A 23042-nucleotide genomic window follows, 5' to 3' on the forward strand; every position below is an offset into this window, starting at 1 on the left:
GATAAAGATCCCTTGTATCTATTTGCAATTACTTCCTGTTCCTACCTCTAGCCCCAGGCAACCACTGATCTACTTTCCGACTCTGTGGATTTGCCTTCTCTGGATGTTTCGTATAAATGGAGTTATACAGTATGTGGTCCTTCATTTAGCATAATGTTTTTGACTATCATGAATAATGGTACTATGAACATTTGTGTATACATCTCTGTCCAGATATATTCTTTTATTTCTGTTGGGTAGATACCTTTAGGTAGAATTGTGGGATCTTATATTCAGTTTATATTTAAATTTTGGAGGACCTGCCAAACTTTCTTCAAAAGTGGCTGTATCCTTTTACATTCCTACTAGCAATGTTTGATGGTTCCAGTTTCTTTACATACTTGCCAATACTTATTATTCATGTTTTCGATTACTTCCATTCTAGTGCATGTGAAGTAGTATGTCATGGTGATTTGAATTTGATGTTCTTAATTATTCATGACGTTGAAACATCTTTTCATGTGTTTATTGGCCGTTTGCATATCTTCTTTGGTAAAATTTTTTATTTAAATATTTTGTACGTTTTTAAATTTCAGCCATTATTTCTTCAAATATATTTTATTCTATCCTTCAGGGACCCCAGTTGCATGTGCATTAGAGAGCTTGAGATTGTCCTACAGCTCACTGATGCTCTGCTCATTTTTTGAATCTTTGATTTCGTTTTGGGTATAGCCATGTCTTCAATTTCACCAAGCTTTTCTTCTGCCGTATCTTATCTATTGTGAATCCATCCTACCCAGTGTATTCTTCATCTGAGACATTTCGGTTTTCATTTCTAGAGGTTGATTTTGTGTTTTTATTTGTTCCATGTTTCTAAGTAACATCTTTCCAGTTTTCTCTGGCTTCTATTTACTTATTCTATTAGCTGTGTCTATTCTGCACCACTTTTGATGGATTGTCTTGTAATTTTTGATTGAATGCCAATTTTGGTTTTGAGTTTCATCTTGTTGTGTGCTAGATATTTTTGCTTCTCCTGTGACTACTCTTGAACTTTGTTCTTGGACGTGATTACATTACTTGAAACCTGTTTGATCCTTTTGGGTCTTGTATTTAAGTTTTTTTAGGTGAGACCCAGAGCAGCATTTGGTTGAGTGTGAATTTTGTCCCACTGCTAAGGCAAAACCCTTTTGTTACACTACCCAATGCTCTGCAAATAATGAGGTTTTCCATTATGACTGGTGGGAACAGGCATTATTTCTTGGCCTTGTGTGATTTCTGAATATTGTGCCCTGTAATCCTTTATGGGAGTTTTCTGACATTCCTGAACCGATCAGTATGCAGCTGAAGACTCACCAGGGACCTACTGCACATCTCTGGAGATCTCTCTCTGATTAGTTTTCTCCTCTCTGGTATCCTGCCCTGATAACTCAGCCACCCTGGCCTTCCTGGACTCAGCTGCATCTCCTTAATTCAGCAAAGCCACTCACTCTGCTTGGAAACTTAAGCCTGGAAACTTCTCTTGCCAGTAAGCTGGGGCCATTACAGGGCTCACCTTGTTTGTTTCCTGTCTCTCAGAAATCACTGATCTTCTTTGCTTAATGTCCAGTGTCTTGAGAACCATTTTGTTTCATATTTTTTTAATGATTTTTTTTCAGGCATTTCAGGTGAGAAGGCAAATCTAGTATCTGTTTTACCATCTTGGCTAGAAAAGGAAGTACTTCTATTCAATATTGAACTGAAGTCACAATAACAGAGTAATAGGACACATACACACATGCCTGCACATATGCAAACAAAGAAATAACAGGCACAGCAACTGTGAAGGAAGAAACGAAGCTGTCACTATTCATACGTAATATGATTATACAGAAAAATCTACAGAATATACAGTCATATTAGTCACAAATACAAGAGTTCAGCAAGTTGCTAGATATGTGATCAATATACAGAAAAAAATCAATTGTGTGCTTAAACACCAGCTAGAAACAATTAAAAACAGTAATTATAAAGATTCAATGTACCATTACAACAAAAACTATAAATTACTTAGGAATAAATCTAGCAAGAGATGTACATAAACTTTATGGAGAAAAATATAACATCCTACCAAAAATCATCTGAGAAGACCCAAAGCAATAGACAGAACTAATGCTATGTGCATAGATTAGAAAATCTCAGTTAAGATGGCAATTTTCCACATATCTATCTATAAATTTATGCAGTTGCTATAAAAATATACAAATGCTTACTATTAATAATAATATTATCATTATTTTGGTAGAATGTCACAATTGGGTCTATAAAACTCATGTGGGAAAGTAATGGCCAAGAAGAACCAAGACAATGTTGAAGGAGAAAAATAAACCACCTACCTACCTACCTACCTTCCTTGCTTCCTTCCTCTCTCTTTCTCTCTCTTGCTCTTTCTCTCTCTTTCTCTTTCTTTCTTCTCTTTTTCTCTTTCTTTCCCTCATTTCTTTTTTTACTTTAGTAGTCACTTAGTAGCCACCTCAGTTATCAGATTGAAATATATCCTTCTTAGATGTCAAGATTACTGTAAAGCTGCTATATTAGAGCATAGTCAAGAGGCATAAACCACACCAGTTGTTTTAACAAAGAGAATTTGATATAAGGAACTGTAAACTATATTTAAAATTGTTGGGGTAGGTAAATAAAGGGCTGAAAAGGACACAAAATTATCACAGAGGCAGTGACAACAGGAATGGTCTACTATGTCTGGGACTAAGGAATGAAGGAAATTGTTAGAATAATGCTCAGAGGAGGCTCTGCATGACTGAAACTCAGAGTTCTGGGGTGTGGGTAGGACTCAGAAGAGTACTGAGCTCTAAGATGCTCGGCTGGTGCTGATGTCTCTGAGGGGACATGGTGAAGCTGGATCTGCAAGTATTGGGAAAACTGTCAACTGGTTAAGCAGCTGGTTGGGTTCCCCAACAGAACCACTGCCCTCTGGCTGAAGAAGTGAGCATGGAGGAAGCTCGCAGAAACCACAAGCAGACTGGAAGGGGTGAGTCCCCTATGCCTCTCCCAGCCTTTCTGTCTCTTTCTAGAGCCCACTATTGGCAAAGCCTAACAGGGACAACTGGCAAAGCAAAAATGGGGTTTGCAGAGTCCCTGCCCCAGAAGCACAAAGCAGAGCGTGGATTTGGTGCAGAGACAAAATGACTTAACTGGAAACGCCACACAGCATTAAAACAAACAAAATAGAGCAATGTTCCAAATCCACTGGCCACAGACCTTTATGTAATAAGGGTAGTTTGTGTATGACATTTTGAGTTAGTGAACTGTTAGTGCTGAGACAACTTGCTGTCCACGTGGAAAAAGATAAAATTAGATGTTTACCTTTACAACTTATGAAAAAATACATTCCAGATGTATTAAAATTATACCTGTGAAAATCAAGGGTGTAAAACCTTCAGAAGAAAGCCTAGGAGAAACTTTTTATGAGTTGGTGATGGGGAAAGGATCTTAAATACAACAGAACAAAAGGAGAACAAAGCCACAAAGGAGAATACTTTAGACACCACTACATTAAATGAAAACTTCTGTATGACAAAACACGTCTTATACCTTGGGAACAGAGAAAGATACTTTCAGACCACATAATTAATAAGGGATTAGTATTTACGGTGTATTGACTCCCCTCCCAAATCATTACAAAACAAAGAACCCAATAATGACAAGTACATGAAAAAGTATTAATAATTTGAAGAAGAGGGAAACCTGATATCCAACAAACTATAAAAATGTTCTCGGTGCCACTACTGGGTCTATTCAAAATGTAACAGTGAAATACCCTTCTGTACTATTCAGATTGACAAAACCAATAAATCTGGTAACACAAATGTTGGCGAGGATATGGAGAAATAGAAGTTCATGTTTCTAATGAGAATATAAATCAGTAAAACCACTTTGAACAGTGATTTGGCATTGCTTAGTCAAGTTGAAGATGCCCACACTGATTACCTACCCATTCCGTTTCTGAATGTTTGCGCTGGAAAAACTCATTTATGTGTTCAAGGAGAACTATCCAAGAATGCTTATTGCTGTAGTTTGTAATTGCAAGAGTGGAAAAGCCACCAACATTCTCTCAGTTGGGGAATAGTAAATAAATTGTGGTTTATTCACAACAGGATGTGATATCACAATTTAAAGGAGTGAATGAGATCCACATGAATTAAAAAAATAAGTTTGAGAGAAGAGCAACTTTTAAAAGAATACTGCATGTAAAAATTTTAAACACAAAATTATATATATATATACACACACACACATTTATATGTACACATGCACATATAAAACATAAAATAGTTTATACATCTCTACAAAACTTAAATTAATACAGACACATTTGTGGTTCCTTCACACCCATTCATTATTGAGATTACTTCTGGAGAAGGAGAGAAAAAGAGAAAGAATAAGGAAATTAATGAGGGATAGTTCACCATTATCTGTAACATTTTATTTCTTTACAAAGGGTTTTAGAGCAATATGGTGAAATGTCAACATCTGTTTAATCTTGGAAAAGAGTACATATGTGTCTGACACATTATTTTCCATATGTTTGAAATGTTGCATAACTAGAAAGAAAAGCAGAAAAGATTAAATGAGATAATGAACCCAAAGCACTGAGGCCACACTGGGTTATTATCATCATGATTTTTAAATTGAGTGTCCAAGGTCATTAATGGATAATTCCATGGCTGTTGGATCCAGAGGAAGCTGCACATCACATTCGGCATGGTCATGTTTGCTGAAAGAGAGAATATTCTGTAGGTTTTCTAAAAACCATGTCACTCCTAAATTCCTCTGCTACCGCTTAACACCACTAACGTAGGACAGCATTCTCATTTACAACTGTGGACACTAAAGCTCAGAGAAGAATAGTAATCTGTGCACAGTAACCCAACCAAATAGTATTTCTTTTGGAACTGGGACTCTTTTAAAATTAGATTCTCAATTGTCTTTCTGGACCAGGACACAGTGTGGAGAATGGAGCCCTGCTAATGGAATCAGCCAGTGTGAGTTTGAACATGAGTCCATGTTGCATGGACCAGACTATTCTCCTCCTTGGAGTCTCAGCTTCCTAAAAAATAACAAAAATATTCAGAAGATCAGAGGTACTTCATGGAGATGCTGGGAAGCTTTGTGGGCTAGCATAGAGTACAGCTCCTGGCTCAGAGAGGTGCTTGGTCAGTTCTGGCTCTTCAGCTTGTCCTCCTTAGTGAAGTAGACTACTCAGTAGACTATCTACTCTTCTTTCTACACCAGAAGAATTCCTAATTTCTCACTCACTTTCTATTATCCTGTCAAGCAAACTTTGCTCTGGCTCCAGAATTGAACCCAAGACTCAGAGCTGACAATTTTGAGTCATGGGAATTGGTAGCTTCAGGGATGAGCATGTGATCCAAACTGCACCAGTGAATTAGCCCTGGGACTTTTGCAGTAGCTATTAGGAAAAGAGAAACACTCTTCCCTTAGGGTTGCTGAGCTGGGATGATATGACTCTGGAGATTTTGTTCACTAACTTGCCACCATGAGGGTAACATTTACAGGAGAAATAAGAGGAAAAGATGCAAGAGATGCGGAGATGTATTTCTGATGGCATTGCTAAAAACTCCCAGAGCTAGCCACACCTGAAATACACATGGACCTTTCAGTTATGTGAGCTAATAAGGGCACCTCCTCCCCTTCTTCCTTCCTTCCGTTTTTCTTTTTCTTTCTTTTTTTTTTTTTTTTTTTTGTTTTTGTTAGTTTGTTTTGGCCAGTTTGTGTTGGGTTTCTACAATTTACAACTGAAAGAGTTAAAATCCTTTGTGCCTCAAGGTTTTAGTCATCTCATTAACTTTAAAATGATGGATGGGACATCAACAATCCTATAACCTGGTTCATTTTTTTCTATGTTAGCATCAACACCTGCCCCACTGTTCCCTATAGAACAGTGTACTAACTTCTTCAAGTGTTATCTCAAGAAAATGCTACCTGGTGATCTGTTCCGGGGGTCAGCTACTAACTGTCTCCTGCTAGGACATAAGTCTCTTTCATGCAAAATATTTAGAGAGAGGGAGACAATATTTGGTCCTATAATTTTGTACGCATATGAAAACCAGGTGAGTGATGCTGTTGTCATTAACCCTCGATGCAGGCAAACATCTGCATAGTCTTCTGGCAGCTTAGATGAGACAGCCTGATGGATAGCTGAACTCCTGGTGTTCATTTAGACAATTTGGCAGCTGGAACACACAGGTAGAGAAGAATGACTTGCCAAACACACCTGTTCCCAGATTCTTTTAACCACAGGTGCAGATTCCTATAGTCTTCAGGGACAGCTTTATTCCATCCCATAACTTGGCCCATCCAGGAAAAAGGCAGCTTCTCTACCAGTGGGACATAGAGTCATTCTGCTGTCACAAGCCAGGTAATTGTGTTTCTGAGCTGAGCCCTAGAAAACTGTTAACTGCAGTCTTTCTAGTAACCGTGAGTGTAGTGGTTAAGCTTATGGGTTTTGGAGTAAGGAAAACCTGCGTCTCAATATTATTTTCAACACATATGAGCCATATGATCCTGCCTCTCTGAGCTACAGTCTCTTCATCTGGAAAATATGGCCAATAACAGTGCCAACCTCCTGGGGCTGTAGTGAGGGTTCACGGGAACCACATAGGCAAAGCACTTGGCATGTGCCTCAAACGCTAAAAATGTTTACCATCATTATAATAATGATAATGATCATGTCTCTCTTTTCTCCACTGCGACTGCCTTGTTCCTTGTCTGTCCCCAGGTATCACTAGTAGAGCCCTTAAATTAGGGGAAGAGCTAGAGGGTTTGCCTTTGGAGGTGGCCAGGAGAAGAGGAGTAGAAGACACTGGATCCCACAGAAGCTGAGCTGAGAGGGGTCCTGAGAAGTCTGGCACATTTTCTAGCCAGCGAGGGCCAGAGGTCCATGGAAGAGGAGAAAGGGCGACAGAGGTGTGAGCTCTCAGGCCTGGCATCTGTTCAACTCTATCCATGACTGGTGCTGTCAGTCTGCAGCAGGCCCAGGTGGCCAGTGGCCCCTCTGGTGCAGAGGGCCCCTCTGCCAGGCCCCTCCTGGGCTCTCCCACTCCACTGTCTGCTCCAACTGAGCTATTTGTTATTGCCACAGGCAACCCCCCCAGCAGCTGGAGGTAGCGAAGGTGCCAATGTCCCCAGAAATCCAGTCCTTGCTCAGTCTGGGCATCTCTTGGTGCAGCTGGAGGAAGTGGAGCTGGGTCCTGGGGGATTGGGGGCAAAAAGGGAGGTCCTGATTATATGGTAGATACAAATCAAATCCTACAATCTCAGGAGTGGAAGAAAGAGAATTAAAAAATTTATGTAACTGAGCTTGACTCAGCTGGTAGAACTGAACATCAGTCAGCTTGGTGATCTCCTTCTGCCTAGGATCGTGCCTATGTTTGGAGGTGCCCAAACCCCAGCAGAGGTCAGTGGAACAGGAGGAGGACAGAGCATTTGGTCTTGGTGTTGTCATCTGTCTCTGTTGGTTTCCCCTGTGACACGTGGGGCCCATCTGGTCTTGTCTTCTGTCCACAGAGGTCCCTGCTGTGTCTTCCTTCCTGCCCAACTACAAGACGCCTTTAGTTCACGCCGTCTCTCCATCGGGGGCCCGTGGAAACAGTCTGCGGTTCCTATTCCACGCAGGGTCCAAGGCCAACTCCCTGAGCCTGTCTTGGGCTTGCTTCATGACTGCACACAGATAGCTTTTCTGCTCCCACTCCGGCTTGGTGCAGGGTGCTCTGGGGTCCTGCCATATTCAGAAACATCAATCCTGGGCTGGAGAACGCAGGTCTTTTCTGATTTTGAGTCCCCACGGATATCTTGGGGTTCTGCAGTTCCTCCAGCCCCTGCCTTGCACTTGGCCTTGTGGGGAGGGCACACAGCCTCATCTTGTTGACTCATCAAAGTCAAACTCTCCTATCCTCCAATTTTCCTCCTTCCCCCAAGCCTGACGAATGTTTATCTGGTTTGGGGAATGTGTCTATGCTTTCTTGGGGGGAATTCTGGGAAATGCTTACCCGACCGTGCCTTCATCTAGGGTCATCGAAGGTCTTTGACTCAGGGGAGTCTTGGTGTTCAGAGCGTCAGAGCTGCGACATGCCTTCTCTGGGGCAGGACATTGGCAACCCAGCTGCTGTGTAGCGGAGGCAGCGTCCTGAAGCACCGGGAACTTCTAGGAATGGAAAGACACCCTCACACGTTCATCAACATATCAGAGCATTAGTCCCCCAGAGCCTGAAAAAGGCCTCGACACAACACATAAGAAAACCCCTTACTTTGGTTGTGGGTAGATGATTCTCTTTAGAGATCAGTTCCTGGACCACAGCTCGACCTTCTGGGAAGGGAGGAAGGGAAATTTTATCTTGAAATGATGTGATTATAATTTCCATCCCACATACCCCCTGGAGTCATCTCCCGCATGCTCCATGCCTGCACGTTTTTGGAAACGTGGTTATGGCAGAAGGTCCACAGCTTCAGTGTGTGGCTCCTTAGCTGGCTAACTTGGGTACATCACGCGCTGTCTCTGGGCTTTGCTTTCATTGTGCACAAGAGGAGGGCAGCTGTGACAATTACCCCTTAGGGTTGTAGTGTGGGTTGTGTGACCACTGGCAAGTTATTTAGTCACTTTTAATGTCTCTTTCTTCCACTTACGAGATGGCATTCGTATCAGGGTCTACTTCCCAGAGTTATTGTGAAAATTAAATGAGGTAATATATGTAAGTGCTTAGATCCAAGCCGGAACACAGCAAGTGCTCAATAAATGCTGATTAGTACTAACTAACAGGCAGGCAATGCTTATTGGTCATACAGAGCGCAGCCCCAGTGAGTGTGTTTCCTTGTCTTAAAAACTTACCCTTTAGATCAAATATTGGCCTTTGGTCCTCCGCCTGTGTTTGTTCTTCAGAATCTGTGTTTTTCCAGCTCCCAGAATATTGGCTGATTTGACTCAGCACCAGCGTTGGATGTGGCACACGTGGCTACCTCCTCTCTGTACGTCTCCCCTGAGTGACAGCCCCTGGCTTGTGCCTGTGTCCCCCTCCTCCTCCATCTGTCCGCTTCTCTGAGACCCTGTTTCTCTCCTCACGTGCCACTGCACTGCGGAAGGGGCTGCTCTTAGATTTCCCGCGACGCAGCCTCTGAAGTTACTCCCTGGACAAGGTCCAACTTATCTGCAGGGAGTCCCCAGCCATGGGGGGACAGCTCCGTCCAGAGTGCTTGTGATGGTCATCAGTAGTTTTAAAGAAACGCCCTCCAATCTGGCCCTTTCTGCTTAGACCTGTGGCAGACACCGGAAAACGGTCTAGCAAACCCATTTCCTCTTCTTTCTGGGGATACAGCTAACTACATTTCTCAGCCTCCCTTGCATGTGGCTGTGTGACTGGGTTCTCTCCAAAAGAACGGGAGCGGAAGTGCCGTGAGCCACTCCCAGTCCTGGCCCCGGAAGCCGTCTTGGGCCTGCTTGTCCATGCCCTTTCCCTGTGTGCTGGCTTGATGCAGATGAGCACAGCGAGATGGGAAGGAAGCATTGGAGACGGCAGAGCCACAGCACAAAAGGACCCTGGGTTCCTAGACGCTCGTGGAAGATTGCTACATAGCCAGGAACAGCTGTGTTGGACTGAGCAAGGCATACACTTTTGTTGTGCTAAGCCACTGAAGTTTAAGGGGTTGTTAGAGGAATTAATCCTTAATCTAAATAATCCATGTGCATTGCCAAGATCTATCAGTAATTCACTTTATGTTTAATGCCTTTTCAATGGTTTTCCTTCCCCTGGACCTCATTCCACAGCCTTGCAAAGCAATAATGCAACTAGTAAAGATTAACCATGGTCACTCACTCTTCTGCTCTAAGAACCTTCACTGATTCCTGCAGTATAAAACCCAAGTTGTTCATCCGGTGTTTACAGCTTTTTATTATTTGGTCCTTCCTATATCTCCTAATTTATTTTCTGTTTGTCTTCTTGTTGAAACCTGTGAAGTCTTAAAAAACAAAAATCAGAGCACACCAAAACACAGCTTTACGCACAAAAGAGAACACAGAGATTACTTGTTGGGAAACAAGTTCCTTACAAGTTTTCCTTGTAAGGAAACAGTGGCAATTCCAGTGACACAGGCAGGTGAGTTGTGACTTCATTGAGTTTAAGGAACGATTGTGTTCGTAAAGGTCAGCCAAGTCATAAACCCAGGCCGCAGCTGCCTTCACACTCACCTACTTACAATATTTGCTATTAACAAGAGACAGCATAAAGAACACACGCAACCACAGCCACACATAAAGACATCATCGCGAGTGAGAAAGAGTCGTTACTGCCTCAGAAGATCATCTGCTGGCATCCTCCCGCTGTTTCCCCGTCACACGCCCTCTGCTACGGCCACGACAAACATTCTTCTATTTGTCAAACAATCTGCTCCTTTTCCTTCCTCTGTACCTCCTAAGGCAGGTTAGTCATATCTTCCTCTCATTTAAAGCTCTGCACGCAAGCTCTCCAGCTCAGACACTGTCCTGTAGTTATCTGCTTACGTATCCGTTTCTCTCGCTAGACAGTGAGCTCAGAGGAGAAGAATATTAGTATTCATGCAGCACTATTCTACAAATACTGAATGACGGAGTAAAAGTCTGTATGTCTAGATACAATTCAACCAAAATATTGGCCCTTATATGTTGACAGCCACAAGGCTGGCAGTGAGCTCGCTGGGCATCGTCCCCCCTGCCTAGAAAGACCAGGGATATGGTGTGGAAGATGAACTAATTCATTTCAGCTAGCCCTGGCTTGTAGCAGCAGCTGGAATGTGGAGTCTTATGCCAGTTCAGTTAAAAATGACACATTCCCCTATCCACTAAAATACATTAAAAAAATTAAGACATATTTCAAACATTGGAGAAGTTCAAAAAATAAACATCCAACTATGTACCTACCATCAGGATGCAACAAATGTTGACATTTTGCCATATTTACTTGGAGCTTCTTTTGTTAAAGAAAGAAATGTTACAGATAGAGTTGAAGACCACTCTCCTGTATCCTCCCCCTCCTTCCTCGGGGACAACTTGCTCTGAGGTTGATACATATCCTTCATGCATGTTTACTTTTGCTACACAATATACAACATTTAAAAATGAATTTATATGTATGAAATATACACAAATTAATGCATGTGTGTTTGTATAGTATCATATCAATATTGTGTTTTTTGAGAGACTTCCATTTAGTTGCATGTAGATATAATGAATTCATTCGAATTGACAAAACCCACTCTACCATATGGGTAAACCAGTTTACTCTCCATATGCCTACTTAGAGATAGTTGTTTCCATTTTTCACTATTACAAATCACTTCTAAAAAGAATATCTTTGTTTATGTTTTATTTTGGACACAAAATTACAGGTTCTAAGAGTCAGAGCCGTCCAGCCATAGAACTAGCTGCTTCTAGAGGTAAGGGGCTTCCAGTCCCAGCACGAATTGCAGAGAAGTTCTCAAGAAATGCTATTAATATAAAGGGGTTGCCTTCACTGGGCAGTAAATTGAATCCGATGATACTAAGTTCCCTCCCAACCCTGAAGCTCAAGTTTTTCATGGCTTTAGGAATAAAAGCACTAAATAAGCAAATCCCGAGACTTTCTCTGAATTCTGGGGTCGCAGGAAAAATGCAGCTGAAGCTAATCCAGGGCAGTGATTAGAAGGGCCTTCAGAGACGATCAATTGCAGCCCACCTGTCCGTGGATGTCTTCATGCTGGAGCCAGGATCTGTTGAAATTGTCACCATACCAAGCACTGTTCATTAAGTCATTCGACAAGTGTTTATCAGCGCCTGTTATGTACCGGGCGTTGTTGTAAGTGTTAGGTTTATGTGATGAGGAAAACAAAGTTTCCCGTGGAGTTTGTGAGTGCAGATAAATATGTAATACAAAGTGAGGCGCTGTAGGGCTGAATTGTGCCCCCCTAAAATTCATGTTTAGGGTGTGACTGTGTTTGGAGATAGGGCCTTTAAAGAGGTGATTAAGTTAAAACGAGGCCTGCAGGGTGGGCCCTAATCCAATCCGACCTTTGCTTTTATAAGAAGAGGACATTGGGACACAGCAAGAAGGGACACCAGGGATCCGCAGAGGAAAGGCCCCGTGAGGACGCAGCAAGAAGGCGGCCGTCTGCAAGTCGAGGAGAGTCCTCAGAAGGAACCAACCCTGCTGACACTTTGATCCTAGACTTCCAGCCTCCAGAGTGGCGGGGAAATAAATTTCTGTTGTTGAAACTCCCCAGCCGGTGGCGCAACGTAGCCCTAGCGAACCGATACAGGTGCTATGGAGAAACATGACGCCGAGCGAGGGACGCAGAGTGAAGGAGCCGTCACGTACTCGGGTGGTCAGGAAAGCACTGCTGTCTGAACCACGTCATTAGATCCCACGGCAACGATCTCGACCGTATAGACGAGGCAGCTGGAGCCCAGAGAGATTGACTTCCATGATGTCACACAGCTGGGGAGCCACAGTGGTTCAAACTTAGGTCTCTTGATTCCAAATTACTCTTGCGTGACACGATGTTACGCTGCTTCTATTTCTGATTTGAAGACAGACTAGCATACAGACGATGCTTTACAGTTTATAAGTTATTTTCACAGGTGCTCACACATTGGGCCTCACGGCAGATTATGCAGGTAGATGGTCACCTCCTCCTCCTCCTCCCCATCACCAGCTTTGTTCACTGAGGCTGGAGGAAGTTAAATTGTTGGCCCAGTCTCACAGCAGATAGTGAAAATGTAACCAGCCCTGAGAACAAACAGCAGGAACCCGCATGCGTGTTTTCCCTGTAGCTTTCTCACACTTTGGATTCCCAAGCCGGTGGGGCTGGACGACCAGAGCCCTGTAACTTTTCACTATCCACTTGACCTTTTGAGTTGTTTCCCAGAGTGGCGGGATTTCTGCAAGGAAAGGAGCTGAGATTCCTTCCTGATGCCAAGACTCACCATCCTGTAACTTCTGAACCAAACAACCTGCCCCGATGCACAGCCCCTCATTAATTTCAACACAACCTGCCCCAAAGCAGGTAGCCACATTCCTCAGTCTCCTCCTCCTCCTCCCCCTTCTTTTAACATAAAAAGGAGCCTAAAGTTCATACTAACTTAAGATGGCTCTTTGGGACACTAGTCTGCCGTCTTCTTGGTTTTCTGGCCTTTTGAATAAACTTGCTCTCCTTGTCCCAACACCTTTTCTCTTGACTTACTGGCTGTCCTTTGGCAAGTGGAACGAGCTTGGATTCGGTTACAAAAGAATTGGGGTGGGGGCTGGAACTGAATTCTACTCCACTGCTCTTTCCATTTTGTAGGAGAAAACGTTTCCTCTTTGGTCAAGGCCTTGATGGACTCCTGAAATTTACACAGAGCTGAAAGCCTTGGGTCCGCTGTCCTAGACACACCTCACTGGATCCCACAGTGATCTGCCGAGCAGTCAGAGGCAGGACATTATGTCCATTTCTCAGAAACCCAGCTCCTCAGACCCTCTCCCTCACGACCACCCTACCCAGCCAGGGATAAGACCCTGCCTAGCCCCTCAAGCCTCCTGCCGCTGGATAAATTAACCCAACTGTGGAGAGTTAATTTGTCTGACTCTAAAGAGTATTCAATAAGTGTAAAACAAAACTAATTGGTTCTCTTCCATACAAATTTAATCATACCATAAAATGTGATCAATGCAAATAAAAACGATTGAGTAAGTTAAGTGTTGAGGATCCATAAAGGGAAAAAAATGGTCCATGCACATAATCGCGGGAATCGAAAGCTGGATGTGTAGTCACTGCGCATTAATCATCTCGCACGCCAGGGTTGACAATAGCCGGGCTGTGTTGGAGGGACACTGGAAATTTCCTTCTTTTGTGCCAATTGTGTGGAGGAGATAATTCCCTCATTGATTTTGGAGCCCATGCGTTATCAGCTAACGCGTCCTGGGTAGCATCCATCGGGCGCGTGTTTTGTGCGTCTGCAGCCCACACAGTGCTCGCAGGCGCTGCTCAAACTGTCTTTGTGCTGAGACTGACTGTTGTCATTGCAGAGAGAGTCTGGGCTTTGTGAATCAACATCAGATACACTTCTCAAAGGGTCAGATGATGCAGAGAGGGAGGCGGAGTCTTCTTTTCTGCACACTTATTTGGGAAAGACGAAGCAGGGTAGAATCTGGTGGCTTGTGAAACAGCAAACCCAGTCCTTTCTTTTATGGTCACTCCTTGCCAGCGGGGCAAATGGAGGCATTAATGTCATTCACCCACACCCACATTTGGTTAGACCGCAAGCTTGTTGTCATTTATAGCACATGTTAGCACTTATGCTTGTTAAACAAGTGAATGAATGAAGGGTTTGGGATTCCTTCTTGCAGTTCATTGGGGATGGTGGCTCCAGTTCGTGGTATGGTGCCCCGGAATGATTTGAATTCTTCCATCCTCAAGATTGGACCTGGAGCAGGGTAGAGCTTATACATGGGGTCTGATATCTGGAACCCCGAGCTCCCGGTACGGCTAGGTAGTCAGAGACAGACAACGAGATGGACTATATTCTCCCTGGACTCTCTTTCTTCCAGAAGAGCTGAGAAAGGTTATACATTAAGTATTTAATAGTCCCCGCCCGCCAAAGCCCATCTCGTACATCTTGTGGCTTTCCCAGACACTCACACACCCACGGTTCTTTCCGGTACTCCCGTCCCTGCCTCTGAGTCTCTTCTCTCTTCCACTTCCTGGAATCTGCTTCCCCCCCAGTTGCCAGGGCTCTGTCTTCTTCCCTGTGATTTATCACCACGACATCTCTTGCTGCTCCACTCTTCCATTTGTCTGCTTTCAATAATTATTTAAGCTTTATTAGGTATTTATCAAGTAAACTGTCGGCTTCTGAAGTTTGCTTATTGTAGCCAGAGGTTTACAAGGGCAATTTGTATGCATCTTAGAGCTCACACGACAAATCCTCTCTCTGGATTGAAATTATGATACGAACATGATGTTTTATGAGATAATAGAATGAGGGTTCCAAATTCTAGGGTTGGAGAAATACATACATATATATATATTTTCTCTTTTTCTCTCTGAGCTTTCCTGATAAAGAAGTATGTAAGCAGCTCAGATGGTGGGTATTGAGAAGAGGGTGTGGGAACGTACTCGCTGGGGGGGAGTCAGGAAGGAACAGATGAATAGTTCAGCTCAGATGGCCTTTAAATGCATGAGGCTGAGGGCAAGCCAAGTTAAACACCACTGGGCTCTGTAGCTCCCTGAACTCTGCTGAAATGGAAGATTAATTTGGCTGCAAGACACCGAAGGGGGTGCCGCCGGACAGGGGCAGGCTAGGGAGGCAGAAGCCCAGCGAAGATGGCTTCCCAGCAGTGTAGGTGAGGAATGGTGTCCTGACCCGCCACAGAGGCTTGTGCGGATTCAGAGGGCAGAGTCCTTTAAAGGGGCGAAAACCACAGGGCTTGTAATGGCAGTGATAGGATTTGCACAATCCTTTTTACTTGTTTCCAGTTTGCGACAACCCTAAGGGGTAGGTATTTTTATCGCGCCCCAGTGGCCTAATGGATAAGGCACTGGCCTCCTAAGGGGTAGGTATTTTTAATGTCATAGTGTTCGTAGGTAGAGATGGAAGCTCCAAAAAATCACGGAAGAGGACATCTGTTGCTTTTGCTTGTCCTACTTATGTAGTGTCTCTTCCTCCCCTTTTATGGTGACAGCAGCCAGATTTTCTTTTGGAAAATCTTTCATCCTCCATTCTCAGTTTGCAAATTTGAATATGCCTGAATTTGAATATGTCCTCAGCTTCAGAGATAGGTATGTGACTGGCTGTGGCTGGTGGGTATATTTTATTAAAATACCCACCACCATGCCCGGCTAGTTTTTCTATTTTTTTGTAGAGCCGGAGTCTTGCTCAGGCTGGTCTTGAACTCCTGGACTCAAGCGATCCTCCTGCCTCTGCCTCGCAGAGCTCTAGGATTACAGGCTGGAGCCACCATGCCCAGTCAGAATCTGGTTCTTTGCTGTGCCTTTTTCTCCACGCTTCTCCCTCGCAATATGCACAGCAGGAAGAGTACAGAATTTCAGATCCAAAAAACATTATCGTAATCATTACCTCTGTTTCCACCACTCTAGCTGAATGACTGTATTGATCAGGATTCTTTGGGCTGTCAGTGACAGAAAACACCACTCAAAATGATGTGGGAAAATAATAATAATAGAAACAATAATAACAGTAATAATAGTTACAATAAGACAGGCTCTTTATGCTTCGTGGAACCGAAAAGTACAGGTGTGGGCTTTTCAGGAGTTTAGGTCCAGGCCTAGGTAATGTCATTAGATCTCAGACTCTCCTGAGTTCTCTCTTCCTCTCCACCAGCTTCAGTGTTGACCAGGTCCCGCCCTCACGGAGGCCCTTGACAGCCCTGGGCTCACACACATTGTAGCCCTCACAGGAACATCTACTGTAGTCCCCGCTACTCAGGAGGCTGAGGCAGGAGGATCGCTTGAGCCCAGGAGTTTGAGGTTGCAGTGAGCTGTGATGACACCACTGCACTCTAGCCTGAACAACAGAGTGAAACTCTGTCAAAAAAAAAAAAAAAAAAAAACCCAACAACAAAAAAACCAGATTCCCATCACCTGGAATTCACCCAGAAGCCAGCACTCGAGACAAGTGGCCTGGGACCAAGTCTGGCTCAGCAGCTCATCTCTAAGTGACTCCCCCTGTGCCTCAGAGCCACATTCTTACTGGGGAACATTAATTTATTGCTCTATTTTTTTGTGAGAATAAGAAATTGAAAAAGTGCTTTATAAAGGAAAAGGTCTGTAAACATGTTGCTGTTACTATTACTATTCTTACCATGATTCTCTGGTGCTGGGATACCATAGAGAGGCCACACATCCATCTGTCCCAGGTATCAAATTGAAGCAACAGGTAGGTTGCTAGATTAGATGGTCTTTAAGGACGCTGTGCCTTCAGGAATCGCTATGAAGGGAACTTATATCTCCTAAGCGATGCCTGTGGACCTGGAACTTGCTGTACAAAGGCATGTTAGCTCGTGACATCCCATTGCGGCTTTGTGGGGTAGGTTGTCTGCATTTTACCCCTCGGGGAGCTGCGGATTACTCATCCAAGATCACACATGGGGCCAGTGGCAGCCTGGGTTTGTTGTAATCAGTTCTGCCGAACTCCACGGAGCTTGTCTTTCTCCCGAGGCAGCCTGCCTCACAATTCAGAAAAATAGTCATGTGATAAACTCAGAACATTGACAGAAAGAAGGAAAAATAGAAAATGAGTTTTCTGGTCAACTTGAGCATGTTACTGACAGAGGGGATATTGGGGTTATTTTCTGGTGGGAATAGCATGTCACTAAAGCAGGCCTTTTGATATATTAAAAAAAATTTTTAAAGCAAAATAGAAGTTTTAGAGTTGAATCAGATTTGTAGGGTTTCTAAGTAATTTTACGTAATTGCTTATTTGCTTCAACTATGTCCTTCCACCTCTGCTCTTGGAGGAGAAGGAGACAGGGCTGTTGGCAAAACTTGTGATTTTGTATCCTGATGTCTTCTCCCAGTGCAAAATATTCCTTTCCTTTGTTAAGATGCTGAGGAGTTATTTTTTCTTTTATAATAAAAACCTCACCTTCATCTCTCCCCGCCCAAAAAGAAGGAAAAATATCTGAAATAAGAGACTACCTGAAATCTGGGAAAAGATAAAGTGTCCTCAGGAGCTACCTAAGACCAACAAGTGGGTAGAAGGCTTGGATTGAGCAACTGGCTTGGCCTCCCAGGAGTCTTGACTTTGTGAAAGCCCATTTATTCATTCATCCATGGAACATTTATTGAATAGCTACTATGTGCAAGGCTTTGGACCCAGCTTGTGAAGGTGAATTAGTCACCTTACTGTCTCTGTCCTTGAGGAACTCGGTCCACTGGGGGATGCAGTCCTACAAATAATTCACTCTAGTGCAATGTGGCGAGTTATAAATTGGGCTGTGACCAAGATGTATGTGATAGGGATAGAGTAAATATTAACAGAAACAACTCAGCAATGAGGAAATCTGGGGGGGTGGTTATGAAGGAGGAGGGGTGTCTGAGCTGGTCTTGAAGAACATGTAGGTGTTCACCACATTGACAAGGGGATGGACGTGTGTGCTTGGCAGAGAGACTGGCCCAGCAAAGGCGGAGAGTTGGAGATGCACGTGTGGTTTATGGCTTTGGAGAATAAGTCGCTGTGGGATAAGTTGGACATGGAAGGTAGGATGAGTAGGAGAAGAGCTCAGAGAATTCAGCAGGGCCAGAGGATGAGTAAACGCTGGCATAAAAGGTTGAATTGCTTGACTTTGGACATTAAGTAGCAATGGACTTGAGTCCACATGAAGAAAGAAAGAGATGTGCAAATATCTCCATTTCTTGCTCCAACATCCTTGATCTTCTGGGCCACATGTTTTGTTTTGGTGGGAGGTTTGGGGATTCAGAGCCTGTAGTGAATTTGGGATGCGAGAGAAAGGAGGAAGGCAAGATTGAGGCTGCAACTTCGTGGCGATACAGTAGGGCGAAGTCAGTTTGGTTTTGCTTTGTCCATTCCAAACTAGGATGTCAACAGTTGAGGTGGGCACTTTACAGAGTGATGACCCATAGTCAGAAACCAGAAGCACCTGGTCTGATGTTGACTTAGGATTCAAACAGACTCCTGGTTCTACTAGTTTCCACCCACATGAACTTGGACAAGAGTCTTCAACTCTCTGAGCCCCAGTTTCCTCACTGTAAAATGGGGTCCTAGTATTTTCCACAGGAATATTTTCAGTATTAAATGAAATTATGAATGCAAGACACCGCACCCCACATTGTGCTGGGAATGTAGCAAGTGCTTGATTGTTAGGGATTATGTTTTCTCGCAATATGGAACGGTACGTCCAAAGTGATGGCTATAGCTTGCCAACCCACCTTGAGGTCCTGGGATTGGCTTTGCTGTGTCAGGTCGCTCTTCCTATCAGTGGGTGTGCATGAGGTTGTGGGGAACGTATCAGGATAGGGGACCCCATGCAAAGTGCTTAGCATGGTGCCTGGCACTTAGTACGTACTCACACAACTGTTGAAAATCTGGGGAATGAAAGGTCCAAAAGTCCACAGGAGTGAATATTTGAGATGGCAACAAGACAGATGGTTTGCTTGGGAGTTGCAAAGAGCTGCCTATCTGCTGCGGCTCCCATTCCCACACCTAGAGCAGAAATCGGGAGTGTTTCACTGTCATCTTTCTGAGCTCCCAGTGGGGCCGCAGTATGCCACTAATGGAAAATTCTGAAACTCACCATCCCTACCTTCCTTCTTCTTTCTTGCATACTCTTTTTCTACATCTCTCCTTCTCTCTTTCCTTCCTTTCTTCCCTCCCTCCATCCCCTCTTTTCCTTCTTCCCATCTGTGTATCAGAGCTTGCTCTGTACTACTTGGCCGTGAGGGTGCCGGGCTCAGTTCACATTGTGACAGAAGCCCCCCGAGGCCCTCCCTGGAGAGCCTCGGCGACAGAGTGGGTCGCTGCAGCCCTGCCGGCACCAGGACACAGGCCTTTGTCCTGTGAGCTCTGGGTTTCCCCAGCTGCTCTGAGCTGGCGTCTCCTGAAGGCTCATCTGGTCCCTGTTGTACCCAGGGCAGGGGGACCTTGGAAGCCTCGGCCTGGCAGTCTCCATCCTGCCCTGGGTGAGCCTCTTGCCCTGGGAACCCCCGTCCTGCTAAAGTCATCCACAGCTTCCCCAACATGTTGGCTCAGTTTTTACCCCGATCAGCTTCCTGCCTTGCTCTTTAACTGTTTGCTCAGGAGGTTTGGAACCACCATGACGCTGATGGCCTGACTTCAGGCTCCATCACCGCCTGGATCCTCCTGCAGTTCTGCCCCACCTGAGCCAATGCGCTTTGATCCTCATGTGCCCAAATGCTACATGGGGCTCTTGGCCCTGTTTTCCGCATGGCCATCCAGGGACTACTGCCTAGACCTATTCCCTTTCCCACTGGGTCTTCCCCAGGGCCGGCAGGCTCCCTGAGGGGTCTCTCCCAACTGCTGGATGCCAGGCTGCCAGATGGGGGGTTAGGGGTGTGGGTGGGGGGATGGGCAGGAGACTGGGGGCCGGTGAATGAGCAGATGGGGGAAGAAATCAGGAACTCCTGGTCAAGTTTATACTACTGGCATATAAATCGCCAGGCTGCTATGAAGCCTTTTAAATGTTTTGACAATCCCCAATCCATCAGAGCCTTTAATTGGGTTTTGACTGAGTTGTTCTATATGTAAATACCAGTTACTGGTGAGGTTGTTTATAGCCAAACTGTCTGTTTATGCAAATTGTGTTCCAAGATCACAGCATTTTCATTGCAGGATAAAAACATTCCTTTTATTTAATGCCAAAAATTGCTTCCTCCTTGGGCTGGGGTTTATTTTCCTCTTTGGCTTTTAAATACAGCAAAGCAATTTGGTAAATCAGGGGAGAGGCGGTTCCATCCAGTGGGGGCCGCGAGGTCTCCTGCAGCGGGAGCGGGATGGAGGGAGGCGGCAATGAAGGCAGCTGTTTGAGTCTCAGGCCCTCAGCTCACCTTCCTCCCCCAAATAGAGCCCCTTTGAATTATTGGGAGCTCGTTGCCCCTCGAAGCAGCCTGGCCCATGTTTGGGCAGGTCTGACAGTTATTAAGCTACCTCTTGGACTGATTTGGAATTTGCCTTCTTAAAATGGACCCTCCGCTCCAGCTGGAGCCCCCCACAATCATCTGATCCCCCTTCTCTCCCCTGAGTGGTTATAACAGCTCGCACTTCCCTCCAAATTAACCTCCTCGCCGCTCAGAGTGACCTTTTGGAAGGGCAGATCTGTCCTAATCTCTGTCCTGCCTCTCTACCTGCTGCCCAAAAGATAAAATCCCTCTCTGCGAGGCCTGCTCGTGCTCCGTGCCCAGGACTCCGCTTTCCACGCCTCACCCGGTTATCCTTGAGCCCTGAACCTCGGCTCCACTGACTTGCATTTAGGCTTTCATCCCGGCCTGCCGAATGGTGCTGAGGGGCAAACAGGTCACACCACATGCATCATCTCCATGGTTATCAGTGCTCTGGATTAAACCCTGGTGGCAGAGCAGTGACCAACGCAGAGCAGGGCCCTGCCCCCATGGTGCGGTTCACATGCCAGTCCCTGGTCTGCGGCCTCAGCTCCCGCCTCCTCCCGCAGGTGCACAGTCAGCCCGAGTTCAACCTTTCTTCTCAAGCTCGCTGTTCCCATTTCTGCCTCTCTCTCAGCAAACTACCCACCTCTCTGCTCTACAGAGGAAACTGTGGCCAGCAGGAAAATGCCCCTCATCTTCCTTTTCTTCCCCACCAGAATCCACACCTTCTCCTGCCTCTCTCCCTCCTTCTCCTACAAATTTCTCCTCTGCCCCTTTACCATTTGCCAACACCGTTCCGACGTGCTCAAGCATCTCCCCTGCTCTGGAATAAATTTTTATAACAACACTCCCTCGATGCCTCATGTTCCTCCTGCTCGGAGGTTCTCGAACTCAAATAGCACAGCGGCATCGCCCCAGGGGATTTTAAAAGCAGATGCCTGGGCCACACCACAGAGCAATTAAAACAGTCTGCAGTGGTGGGAAGTCCAGGAATCAATATGTTTTGAAGCTTCCCCAGGTGATGGTGTAATCAGCCAGGGTTGAAAATCACTGCTATTGTCTTCTCATTCCTCTTCCCACCACAGAAAATCTGTTTAAAATTAGTCCGAGATACTGTCTCCATCCCCATCATCCCGCTACTCCTCCCTCAATCCACCACCATCCAGCTTCATTCCATCCATCCCCCGAAATTGCCTCGAAAGTTCCTTCAATAACCCTCTCTAGCTGAACCCAGCTGACACTTCTCTGGCTCGATTCCTGGTGCACTTGACAGCATCGACCACACCTTTCTCCTTGCAACGGCCCCTCCGGCCCCCATGATGCCGACCTGGCCTGATTCCCCTGCAGTTGTTCCTTCTCACAGTCTTTCATAGGCTTCCCTGTTTACAGCATGAAAAGGAAAATGCATTTGTATAGGCGATAGGTTTCTTAGGCCAAACTAAGATGACTGCCGCAGAGTTTTTTCTGGCCCGGCCCCCCGCCTAGCCGGCCTTCCGGGGAGGCGTGAGTCAGCACACTTATGTTACCAAGGTGTTATCTCCTATGTGAACCCATGTGATCGCGCTTTCCCATGGCATATTGCCGCTATTTTTCAGAGCCATAGATAAGCGCTAGCCACGTTCTCGGCCATGCTTTTTGCCGCTGCTATATCCCCTGACAGTAAAGAGCATATCTCACCTGCCTGCTGCCACTCACCTTTCCTTCCAATTTCCGAAGTCTGCGCCAGAACACAAGCTAGCCACAGAGCATCCTCCTCACACAGCCACTTTCTGGATATGGTGCTCCCAGCAGCATTTCATTCCGTCTGCTCCCTGGGGGAGCTAATCTATTACTTCCATCTCTATAATGATGGTTTCCTGAATGCCATTTCTAGCCCAACTTTTTCCAAGCTCTAGGTCCTTCTCTTCCACTCCCTGTTGAACATCTCTTATGACCTCTCTCTAATTCAGATTCCCTCTTTCACTCTCATCTCCTTGTATGGAACATCAGGTACCCAATCCTGAAGCCAGGAGTCATCCTTTTCTATCTCCCCAACTCCCCTGCACATGCAGCTGGTGATTGGGTCCTGAAGATTCTGTAGCCTAACTACGTACTGAGTCTCTCTGCCCCTCTCCAGCCTTGCACCATCGCTGCCCTAGTCCAGGCCTTCACGGTTTCTCGCTTGGATGGCTTTCTTAGTCCCAGGTGTAGTCTCACCTCCTTTAAGCTGGTCTCCCCTCAGTCATCCTAGGACTTCTCCATAATGCAAATTTGACCATAACTTTACTCCTTAAGACCCACCTTTCAATGACTCTCTGTAGCACAAACATTAAAAACCCACGCTCCTTAAAACGTGTGTGGTTGTTATTATACAACAGGGTAGTTGCGTGACTCAGGAAAATGTCAATGGATAAAGATGTAGGATGACA

Source organism: Propithecus coquereli, unplaced genomic scaffold, assembly GCF_000956105.1.
Source record: "Propithecus coquereli isolate 6110/MARCELLA unplaced genomic scaffold, Pcoq_1.0 Scaffold223, whole genome shotgun sequence".
Classification (NCBI taxonomy): domain Eukaryota; kingdom Metazoa; phylum Chordata; class Mammalia; order Primates; family Indriidae; genus Propithecus; species Propithecus coquereli.